Here is a 12,500-nt window from a genome sequence, read left to right on the forward strand (position 1 = left end):
AAAGAAAAGGGAAGAAAGAGAGAGGGAAGGGGAGGGAGAGAGAGAGAGAGAGAGAGAGAGAGAGAGAGAGAGAGAGAGAGAGAGAGAGAGAGAGAGAGAGAGAGAGAGAGAGAGAGAGAGAGAGAGAGAGAGCGAGAGGACATGAAGGCCATTAGCGAAAAGCCTCTTAAAAGCATGAGGCACTCAAACACACACACACACTGTCTGCACGCATCCATCTCTCACACACACACACACACACACACACACACACACACACACACACACACACACACACACACACACACACACACACACACACACACACACACACACACACACACACACACACACACACACACACACACACACTCACGTGCACATGCACGCACACACACACATGCACGCATGCATTCATACACACACACACACAGACACAAACACACACACACACACTCTCAGAGAACAAGCATTAAAGAGTTTGGTAACACTTTATTTTAGGGTTACATCTATTAGCACTAATACATACAATATTATAATGCCTGTTTAAGTAAAATCCGACCGTTGTTAGACATTTATTCGCAAATGACTTGTTCATGCACAATAAGGGATATATTATAACCTTAGTAAGGACCTAGTAGACCTAGATTTCTATTTATGAGTAAGCAGTAAGGGCCAGAATACTGTGTGTATAAGCTCCTGGTACACTGTGTGAACAAGCCCTGAACAGTATGAAAAAAACATGTGGAATAAGGGTCCCTATTCTAAAGTGAGGCATTGCTCACCCCAGATGGCTTAGGGCCCCCAGACTACCTAGGGCCCCCTCATTACCTAGGGCCCCCACACTACCCAGGCCCGCACTACCTTGCCCCCCTCTGATCAGCAAAGTGTAAGGGCATATTAAATGACTTAAAATATGGAAACCGTTCCTGAAAAGGTGGCAAAGGCCGCCATACCTTTTCTGAAAGCCTGGAATCTCAGCTTTAATGGGGACCCAATTCTGGGCCCCCTATCTACCTGGGCCCAGGACAGCATCCCCGTTCCTCCGCCCCCGTCGGCGGGCCTGGCTGTGGCCACCTGTGAACACCGGTCCGAACACCGACCATTGCCACAGCCGGCCAGCCATTCTTCCGTTCAGGACCAAACTGACGTCTGACTGGCCCTGATAGCCTGATTATCATTGACTTTCAAATCTCTAACAATTAACGTTTCCCAAACGGCATTTCCCCAAATGACCTCCCTTGGTTTGCTAATGATTGTTTGCTTCCCAACAAAGTGTGAGGAGTTCCCGTATTTGTGGGAACTCAGAAAGTACTTGCATTGCTCTTGACCTGACTGGTAGCGTCGCTAGGAGGGCACGGCCTGGCTATGACCCTGATGCAGCAGCAATAGGAATGCTTGATCGAATGCACATGGTGTGCATGCAGGGTGCGATTTGTAGGGGGGGATGGGGGGGATTATCCACCCTTCTGGTCTTGATATCGTCACTTTTTCTACATAGTTTTGTCACAGTTCAATGTAATTCCATTGATATTGCTTAAAATCTGAAGCATATCCCCCCTTCTGGTTTTCCAACAAATACACATGGTGTGCATGCGTAGAACACAGTACACCTTTCACTCCCTGCTCTTTGGGTTGGGTTGGGGTGGGGTGGGCCAGGACCTGTGACTCACCACCCAGTTGTCACAGCCCCACAGCCAGCCAGCCATTCATCCAGGCAGCCAGCGCTGGGCTCCTCTGCGTCCAAACCAGACTGGGCCTGGTCTAGAGACAGACTCTGCATACAAGGAACAAGAAAAAGCGTTTTATTATGTCTTTCCGTCCTCTACTTTTGTTGCCTCTCCCTAACCCTCTTCCCTTTGTCTGTATTTACCCCTTTCGGTTCTTTCCCCCTCTCTCTTTCTCTTTCTCTCTCTCTCTCTCTGTCACTGTGCATCTCTCGTTCTTCTTCCTCTTTCTGTCTTCCCTTTATCCGTCCTGTCTCCTGCAGCATACTGATAGTGCAGGGGAGTCAGACAGAAGAGACATTAGTCAGAGCACGCCGTAGAAAGAGGAGCCCAGAAAGAGGGGGGGGGGGGGAGAGATGGAGGCACGAGGTCCAGATGTCTGTCTGTCATGTGCCTATAAGTGGATAATAATATTCTGCTGCCACGCAGGGGTCTATAGAAGAGGAGGAGAGAGAGAGAGAGAGAGAGAGAGAGAGAGAGAGAGAGAGAGAGAGCGCAAAGGAGGGAGCGTGGGTGATAGGGGTGGGAGACTGAATAAGCAAAAGGTTGAGAGAGAGAGGCGGTGGAGAGACAGACACAGAGAGAGAGAGAGAGAGAGAGAAGAGTGGATGGTGAGGTGATATTATTCAGTATAAATGCATTTGAGACTAAATCTACTGGCCTGATTGTTCGGCGCTCTGATAGATAATGGTCTCTCAGCTAGAAAGGAAATACGGGGGAAAGGAAAGTAGTGAGGAGAGGAGAGGAAAGGAGAGGAGGGGAGAGGAGGAGTGGGGAGAGGAGAGGAGAGGAAACGAGATAGAGGAGTGGGGAGAGGAAAAACAGGGGAGAGGAGAGGAGAGGAGAGGAGAGGAGAGGAGAGGAGAGGAGAGGAGAGGAGAGGAGGAGACAGTTGGGAAGAGGAGAGGAGTGGAGAGGATAGGAGAGGAGAGGGGAGAGGAAATACAGGGGAGAGGAGAGGAGAGGAGAGGAGAGGAGAGGAGAGGAGAGGAGAGGAGAGGAGAGGAGAGGAGAGGAGGAGAAGAGACAGTTGAGGAGAGGAGGAGAGGAGAGGAGATATAGGAGAGAAGAGGAGAGGAGAGGAGAGGAAAGGAAAGTAGTGGGGAGAGGAGGAGACAAGTAGCGAAAGGATATAGATGAGAGGTAGGGAGAGGAGGAGAGAGGCGAAAGGAGAGGAGACGAGGGGTGAGGAGGGTAGGGGAGGAGAGAGGTGGAGAGGAGAGGAGAGGAGAAGGGAGGAGAAGAGAAGAGAGGAGGAGGAGGATGGAGAGGTGGGGAGGGAAGGGAGGGAGCTAGATAGAAACCGCATGCAGACTCCTCAACCCTGAGCCTTTGTGTTCCATCCCCAGGACTGCTTGAAAAAAAAACATCCTGGAAACTGAAAGAAAAAAAGAAGGCACTCAAACAAACGGAGAGGTTACCATGGAGAGAGGGTAACACTTTACAATAAGGGTACATGAATACTATTGGAATTATGTTGGAAGTAATGTATGATTTATAGTTAATTAACATATGACCTATGTATGCATTGATGGTTAGTATACTAGTAATGAGAAGGGAGTCCTGTTTGGAATCATAATGACCCACTATTAACTAATTGTGCAAATCAAAGGTGAATTCATGGTGTGAGTTCCAAGTGTTAATATACCATGTATTAACACTGCTGATAACACTGCTGTTAATATATTATGTGTCCAAGTGTTAATATATTCTGTATTAACACTGCCAGATCGTTCCTTATCATACACGAATTCGACCTGGACGTGGAATTAATTGATAGACTTGGCCTACCTTATGCATGCAGCAGATGTTGAGTGTAGAAGTAAAGTTAACATGGTGGATTAAAGGTAAATTTAAAGTGCAAAATTATACTGGAAATGAATCCCATGCTAAAAATCCTGCCTTATCACGATCCAGTCGTTTCTCAAGATAGTTGACTCACGTAGGCTGTGTGACACCACTGTGCCAGGAAGATATTGCGATAGGGCACCGTTGGCTCTGCATTGTTTGAAACGTGGAGGGGTGCTTGCAACCTTCATATCGTTCACCTGCTGGCTGTGGCCTAGAAGCCGCCTCTTCTGGACACACAGTCCCTGGTGCAATGTTTTGCCACTCTGGCCAGAGATCATTTCCCACTTAACATTCTTGTGACCAGCCGCAGTCATTTGTAATATTAATATACAAGCTATATCATATTATGTCCCATGTGTCAAGGTCTGCTTGTTGAAAGGGTGGGGGGGGGGGGGGATTATTGGGTAGGCCTTCGTCTATGATGATCTTGTAACCAGCACCACACAAGTAATATTTTTCTGTATGAGGTCATATCTAAAGTAATGATTAATTAATGTATTGTTTAACAACATCTTTGGAGTCATAATATAAGTCATGATGACTATGGCATTAGCTAATGTATAAAGAAGAGATATTCCAAGTGTGTTAATATATACTCACAAAAGATTATATGCTTAACTACTGAATCTTTGCCCCTTATTCTGCAGTCATGACATGATAATGACTACTATAGCATTAGCTAATGCATGAAGAAGTGATATTCAGAATGTGTTACTATGTACTCAGAGAAGAACTTCTGATTAACTAACATTATCAATAAAAACACCAGTTTGTGTACAAATTTTAATAAGCAAAAATGTTAAACAAGGGATCACACAATAACATACCACAGGCTTACATACATTTATCCAGAGAGAGAGAGAGACGAGAGAGAGAGACGAGAGACGAGAGAGAGAGAGAGAGGAAAGAGAGAGAGAGAGAGAGAGAGAGAGAGAGAGAGACAGACAGACCGACCGACCGACCAACGCGCACACACACACACACACACACACACACACACACACACACACACACACACACACACACACACACACACACACACACACACACACACACACACACACACACACACAGCCATTCTCCTGAAAATGTCCAAAAGATGAGTCCATGGTTTACAGATGCAGAGCAAGATGCATTGTCCTATATGAAACTCAGAAAGTCCAAGTTGCATGGTCCACAGAGAAAGCTGGGGTTGACATACTGGGAGGCGTGCAAGGTGTTTGGATCCGCAAACTACTGACAGTGGTTCACTGTGAAGTGCCTGTCGCAGCCAATGCACTCCTGTAAGTGCCCCATTGGTCACTGATGACGGTGGTTCCCGGACACACGTGTTTAACCACACCAGCCACAAGACAGGATGTTTCTGGCGGTCACCTACTCCTAATATTCTCAATACCCACTTTTTCCGTCGCCATGTTGCACCGGCCCTTCTGTGGTGATACTGTAAATACACAAGAGAGTAAAGTAAGTGAGTAAGTAAGTACATTTTACTTAAAAAGCACATAAAACAGTACAAAACTGACCAAAGTGATGAACAGATATTAAAAGGAGAAGGGAACAATTTCAGATAAAATCATGCAGCTTGACCTGCAAGTTTCTGAAAATATGCAGCACCATGGGTGACATCATCAAAGCTTAAGGTGGTCCAAACAAATGCTGCTGTAACTGCTTCACAGTGGTTACCTCTCCAGCCCCCCAGGGGAGGTTGAGATGGCTGCGGTGCTTAGTTGCCTTTAGGGGGCATTCGTCTACTTAATTTTAAGTAATACTAAGTGGGGCGTTTGCAGGCTTATGATGAGGTCAAGTAGGTGTTGGGAGGCTCATGATGAAGAGAAGGGGGCGTTGGGAGGCTCACCTTGCTATTATTACAACAACTTTCATCAATAGCTGCAAACTCTCAACGATCTCCAACCATTTGACCATGGCGTCTCATGTGGGCCTTTATTGCATGATTGCAAATCCATCCGACTGTTCCAGCCATCTTTGACCGTGTCCTGGAACTCTTCGCAACTCCATCCTGCATCATGTCACTCTGCCTAAAGCACAAAACCTGAAAGCAACTGACCAAAGGCAGAATAAAAAAAAATAATTAAACATATGGTCAGTAGACAACACAGCACTGTAGTCTAAAATTCCCTCGTAAAGACAGTATAACCCCATTCACATTAAACTATTACTGGCAAATTCTGCCAATATCATTTCTAAAGAAAAAGTGTATGGAGTTTAGGACACTACATCTACATCTTGTGAAATGGCCGCCATACTGAATTTTCTTGTGCCCAGTGATTTTTTTCCCTGAAGTGACCCTTAGAGAGTATTTCAGCTAAATGACATGTCTTTATACCAAAGTAAGTGGCTTTTATAGTAACCAGAGAGGCGGCCATCTTGAAAAATGGGTGCCATATTGACTTTAAGTGAGGCCAGCATTTTTTTTTATAAAAAGTGACCCGTAGAGAATATTTCAGCCATTTACATTTTTAACCAAAGTAAAGGGTTTTATAACCCTTTAATAGCAGTGGCAGATATCTTGAAAAATGCCGGCTATATTACAATTTTGTGTGGCCAGCTTTTTTATTAAAAAACGTGACCCTTAGAGTGATTTGCCAAATTCCATGCTTTTATGCCAAAGTGTACGATTATGTCACTACGCTGCTCTAGTAGATCTAGCAGAAATTCACTCCTCTCAACTCCACTCTACAGGCACACATAGAAGTCACAAGTCCATTGGAGAGGAGTTATGTCAGTTCTATTCCACTGGCTGGTAGTGTTCTTATTTGCTACTGGTTTGTCAAATTATGCTACCAAAAGTGACCACTAGGGGCTTAAATACAGTATTGCATTTCAATGGTAAGGCATGGCAAGCCACCTCTTCAAACATGTTATTTTATTTATTTACTTTTTGCTGGGATGTGCACTACAGGTTGAGATAATGGAACGACATAGATTTCATTTCTACAGGCTAGGAATTTGTATTGGCCTCACTAGGCTAAAAACAGAGATCTGGAAACACCACAGCAGCATATTGTCTTTCTTGTATTTTACTGAATCATTTTTGTGAAATTGATAAACGAACACATAAACCTACAAAACATGTATCATAGCTGTTAAATGAAGAACCATTAATTACTGTAGCTGAGTTGCACCAACTACTTCGTTTTAATTGGAATTTTTAAGCTACTAAAATTTATATATGAACTACCCGCATGAAATACACTACATATAAGACAAATTATGCAAAATAAAGTACTTACATGAGTTGTTTGAACAAGCACGTTGTAGGAGTGACAAAGAGAGCTGTCTGCATCGTTGTATCATGGCCAAAATGGCTACAACAACGCCTTTGTTCTCACTTTCCTGTTCAACTCACAATACAAGTCACGAATAGCTTTTTAATTACATTAGTTCTACCACAATTGTAAATAGTGCACATTGCATGAAAGGAAAATCGAAATGCATCACTTTGATTTTCATTATATGCAATAGTCAGCAGCATTTACGGTTGTGGTAAAACTAATGTAATCACCAAGCTATTCGTGACTTTTATTTTGACAAAAGATTTGAACAGGAAGTTAAGAGCGGATGTGTTATTGTAGCCATTTCGACCGTGCCACAACGATGCCGACAGCTCTCTTTGCCACCCCTACAACGTGCTTGTTCAAGCAGCTCCTGTGAGTACTTTATTTTGAATAATTCATCTCATTTGTAGTGTATTTCATGCTGGTAGTTCATATATTAATTTTAGTAACTTCAAAATTCCAATTAAAACGAAGTAGTTTGATAATGGCTGAGCAAACACTTGGTGCAACTCAGCTACAGTAATTCATGGTTCTTCATTTAAGCTTAGAAACTTTAATACATGTTTTGTAGGCCTATGTGTTTGTCTATCATTTTCACAAAAACATATTATGTAAAATACAAGAAAGACAATATGCTTCTGTTGTGTTTCTGGATCTCTGTTTTTAGCCTAGTGAGGCCAAGACAGATTGCAAGCCTGTAGAAATGAAATCTATGGTGTTGTTCCATTAGGCCTATCAGCCTGTCGTGCACATCCCAGTCAAGAAAACTTGTTTGAAGAGGTGGCTTGCCATGCCCTACCACTGAATTGCAATATAATATACTGTATTTAAGCCCCCCAGTGGTCACTTTTGGAAGCGTAATAATTTGACAAACCAGTAGCAAATAAGATTACCAGCCAGTAGAGTAGAACTGGCAGAATTCCTCTCCAATGGACTTATGACTTCTGTGTGTGCCTGTGGAGGGGAGTTGAAAGGGGTGAATTTCTGCTAGATGTACTAGAGCAGCTTAGTGACATAGTCATACACTTTGGTATAAATGCATGGAATTTGTCAAATATACTTTCTGAGGGTCACTTTCTTTAATAAAAAAGCGGGCCACACAACATTGTAATATAGGCAGCATTTTCCAAGATGGCTGCCACTGCTATTGAATGGTTAGTATAAAACCATTTACTTTGGTTAAAAAATGCAATATGACTGAAATACTATCTGAGGGTCACTTTTTAGGAAAAAAAATGTTGGCCACACTTAAAGTCAGTATGGCGCCCATTTTTCAGATGGCCGTCTCTGCTACTAATAGTTACTGTAAAAGCCACTTACTTTGGTGTAAAGACATGGAATTTAGCTGAAATATTCTCTAAGGGTCACCACAAGATAATTCAATGTGGCGGCCATTTCTCAAGATGTAGATGTCCTAAACTACATAAACTTTTTCTTTAGAAATTATATTGCCAGAAATTGCCTCTAATAGTTTAATATGAAGGGGTTAGACTGTCTTTACGAGGGAATTTTAGACTACAGTGCTGTGTTGTCTACTGACTATATGTTTAATTATTTTTTCTATTCTGCCTTTGGTCAGTTTCTTTCAGGTTTTGTGCTTAGAAAGAGTGACATGATGCAGGATGGAGTTGCGAGGAGTTCCCGGACACGGTCAAAGATGGCTGGAACAGTCGGATGGATTTGCAATCATGCAATAAATGCCCACATAAGATGCCATGGTCAAATGGTTGGAGATCGTTGACAGTTTGCAGCTATTGATGAAAGTTGTTTCCGTAATAAAAGCAAGGTGAGCCTCCCAAAACCCCCATAAGCCTGCCAACGTCCCCGTTAGTATTGAAAAAATAAAGTAGACTAATGCCCCCTAAAGGCAACTAAGCACCGCAGCCATCTCAACTTCCCCTGGGGGGCTGGAGAGGTACCACTGTGAAGCAGTACAGCAACATGTTGTTGGACCACCTTAAGCTTTGATGATGTCACCCATGGTGCTGCATATTTTCAAAAAACATGCAGGCCAAGCTGCATGGTTTTTATCTGACATTTTTCCCTTCTCCTTTTAATATCTGTATCACTTTGGTCAGTTTTGTACTGTTTTATGTGCTTTATAAATAAAATGTACTTACTTACTCACTTACTTTACTTTCTTGTATATTTACAGTATCACCACAGAAGGGCCGATGCAACATGGCGACGGAAAAAAGTGGGTTTTAAGAATATTAGGAGTTGGTGACCACCAGAAACCACCTGTCTTGTGGCTGGTGAGGAGAAGCTGGTGTGGTTATACACGTGCGTCCGGTTACCACCGTCATCAGTGTCCAATGGGGCGCTTACAGGAGTGCATTGGCTGCGACAGGCACTTCACAGTGAACCACTGTCAGTAGTTTGCGAATCCAAACACCTTGTGCGCCTCCCAGTATGTCAACCCCAGCTTTCTCTGTGGACCATGCAACTTGGACTTTCCGAGTTTTATATAGGACAATGCATCTTGCTCTGCATCTGTAAACCATGGACTCATCTTTTGGATGTTTTCAGGAGAATGGCTGTGTGTGTGTGTGTGTGTGTGTGTGTGTGTGTGTGTGTGTGTGTGTGTGTGTGTGTGTGTGTGTGTGGCTCGGTCGGTTGCTCGGTCGGTCTGTCTGTCTGTCGCTCTCTCTCTCTCTCTCTCTCTCTCTCTCTCTCTCTCTCTCTCTCTCTCTCTGGATAAATGTATGTAAGCCTGTGGTATGTTATTGTGTGATCCCTTGTTTAACATTTTTGCTTATTAAAATTTGTACACAAACTGGTGTTTTTATTGATGATGTTAGTTAATCAGAAGTTCTTCTCTGAGTACATAGTAACACATTCTGAATATCACTTCTTCATGTATTAGCTAATGCTATAGTACTCATTATCATGTCATGACCGCAGAATAAGGGGCAAAGATTCAGTTGTTAAGCGTAAAATCTTTTGTGAGTATATATTAACACACTTGGAATATCTCTTCTTTAAACATTAACTAATGCCATAGTCATCATGACTTATATTATGACTCCAAAGAGGTTGTTAAATAATACATTAATTAATCATTACTTTAGATATGACCTCATACAGAAAAATATTACTTGTGTGGTGCTGGATACAAGATCATCTTAGACGAAGGCCTACCCAATAAACCCCCCCCCCCCTTTCAACAAGCAGACCTTGACACATGGGACATAATATGATATAGCTTGTATATTGATATTACAAATGACTGCGGCTGGTCACAAGAATGTGAAGTGGGAAATGATCTCTGGCCAGAGTGGCAAAACATTGCACCAGGGACTGTGTGTCCAGAAGAGGCGGCTTCTAGGCCACAGCCAGCAGGTGAACGATATGAAGGTTGCAAGCACCCCTCCACGTTTCAAACAATGCAGAGCCAACCGTGCCCTATCGCAACATCTTCCTGGCACAGTGGTGTCACGCAGCCTACGTGAGTCAACTATCTTGAGAAACGACTGGATCGTGATAAGGCAGGATTTTTAGCATGGGATTCATTTCCAGTATAATTTTGCACTTTAAATTTACCTTTAATCCACCATGTTAACTTTACTTCTACACTCAACATCTGCTGCATGCATAAGGTAGGCCAAGTCTATCAATTAATTCCACGTCCAGGTCGAATTCGTGTATGATAAGGAACGATCTGGCAGTGTTAATACAGAATATAATAACACTTGGACACATAATATATTAACAGCAGTGTTATCAGCAGTGTTAATACATGGTATATTAACACTTGGAACTCACACCATGAATTCACCTTTGATTTGCACAATTAGTTAATAGTGGGTCATTATGATTCCAAGCAGGACTCCCTTCTCATTACTAGTATACTAACCATCAATGCATACATAGGTCATATGTTAATTAACTATAAATCATACATTACTTCCAACATAATTCCAATAGTATTCATGTACCCTTATTGTAAAGTGTTACCATGGAGAGAGTAGACATTAAAAAATGATGGACACGACACGATAGAGAATGGCAGAAGAAAGAAACAGAAACTGAAGCGACAACGCTCTTAACATTCAAATGGCTTCGCTCAGGGCTGGACCGGGACTGGAAAACAGCACGGGCACTTTTGGCATAGACCCGCCCTTCACAGAGCCCCCTGCTTTTCTACAATGTTGTGGTTGGCTCAGTCCATTGTTTCAATTAAAGATAGACCAGTGATCCTCAAAGTGTGGTCCGGGGACCACTGGTGGTCCGCGAGGGGATTTCTACTTTTCCAAGACACACTAGCAGAAGGCTATTGTAACATTATTAAAAAGCCAAACATGTCAGAAGTCGAATTGGCACTTGTCAACTAGCAATTCAGTTGACAGGTGGTCCCTGAACATTTTTGGTGGGAAAAAGTGGTCCTCGATCTGAAAAAGTTTGAGAAACACTGAGATAGACCAATGTGTTGCCCCATCTAAATGGTTCACCGGCTTCTTAGAAAAAACACACACAAACAACAAAAGCAACATGAAAAACAACAACAAAACAACAGCATTTGCCCCTTATGACTGTCGGCCCACCGGGAAAATGCCCTGTATGCCAGATTACCCGTCCAGCCCTGGCTTCGCTCTCTTGGTAGCACTTTGCTGCAACCTTTTCGGCAGATTCATAGCCCTCCGTTCCAGGCTCCATATGTCCCCATAAACACACAGCAGCTAGTGAGTTACGCCAACGGTACAGTTGGGACTCACTCCAGCGTAACGTGAAGCATAACTCCCCCATCCTCCAAGATTGAGGTACCCTGAGCATGGAACCATACCGCTAGCCTGGTTATCATCGACTTTCAAATCTCTTTGAGGCTTTGTCTGACCAAGAGCATAATAATTAACGTTTCCCAAACGGCATGGTTGACCCGACTCCCTAGGTTTGCTACTGGTTGACTGGTGTCACACAAAGAGGGTGGAATTCCTGATTTTTCGGGAGATCAGAAACGATATTTGCATTGCTCTTGGCCTGACTAGAAGCAACGCAGAAGGTGTTGCGTCCCTAGGAGGGTGTGGCCTGGCTACTGTACTGCCACACTGCTCCGTTTTGGGCGCCATTGGGGGCTGCCCACTTGCAGGGGTGAGGCATACATGGAATTTTGTTGTGTGCAGTGTGCAGTGCACACTTGTGTGCTGTGGAGTACTGTGTCACAATGGCAATGGTGTTGGGCTTTCACTTCACTTTCATAACTCAAAGTTCTGATGTGATGCCTGCAGACCTTACATATCTCATACGTCTTGGGGGTAAACAGACATGTTGTTCAAATGACTCAGAAGTTGAAGAAGATTGAGGATGATTTTGGAGAGGACATTGGGGCAGCCGTGGCTCAGTGGGTAGAGCACTGCGTTGGCAACCCAAGGGTTCCCGGTTCAATGCCCGACTGGACCACGGCTGAAGTGCCCTTGAGCAAGGCACCTAACCCCCACACTGCTCCCCGGGCGCCGCTCAGCAGGCAGCCCACTGCTACGGACTAGTGTGTGTACTTCAATGTGATTCACTAGTCCAAATGGGATAAAGTGCAGAGAAAGATTTTGACTCCAATTGGTAGGCTATAGTTTAGATCAAGCATAACACTGCCGTGGCTAAACTTGCGTACTGTTCAACAATAAAATCCTAAGATCAACTCTCTCTTCATCGT

The 12,500-nt window shown here is 43.6% G+C and overlaps 1 protein-coding gene and 1 long non-coding RNA gene across 6 annotated transcripts in view; both read left to right on the top strand.

The window, feature by feature from the left end:
* The window catches only part of rbms3 (RNA binding motif, single stranded interacting protein), a 369,080-nt gene that overhangs the window by 320,873 nt on the left and 35,707 nt on the right, over window positions 1–12,500 (top strand). The gene's annotated exons all lie outside the window — the stretch shown is intronic.
* On the top strand, window positions 7,155–9,053 carry LOC134448996 (uncharacterized). Its single transcript, XR_010034892.1, has 3 exons — window positions 7,155–7,225; window positions 8,433–8,639; window positions 9,009–9,053. It is a non-coding gene; the product is annotated as an uncharacterized LOC134448996 (long non-coding RNA).

This window comes from Engraulis encrasicolus, chromosome 5, assembly GCF_034702125.1.
Source record: "Engraulis encrasicolus isolate BLACKSEA-1 chromosome 5, IST_EnEncr_1.0, whole genome shotgun sequence".
In the NCBI taxonomy this organism is placed as follows: domain Eukaryota; kingdom Metazoa; phylum Chordata; class Actinopteri; order Clupeiformes; family Engraulidae; genus Engraulis; species Engraulis encrasicolus.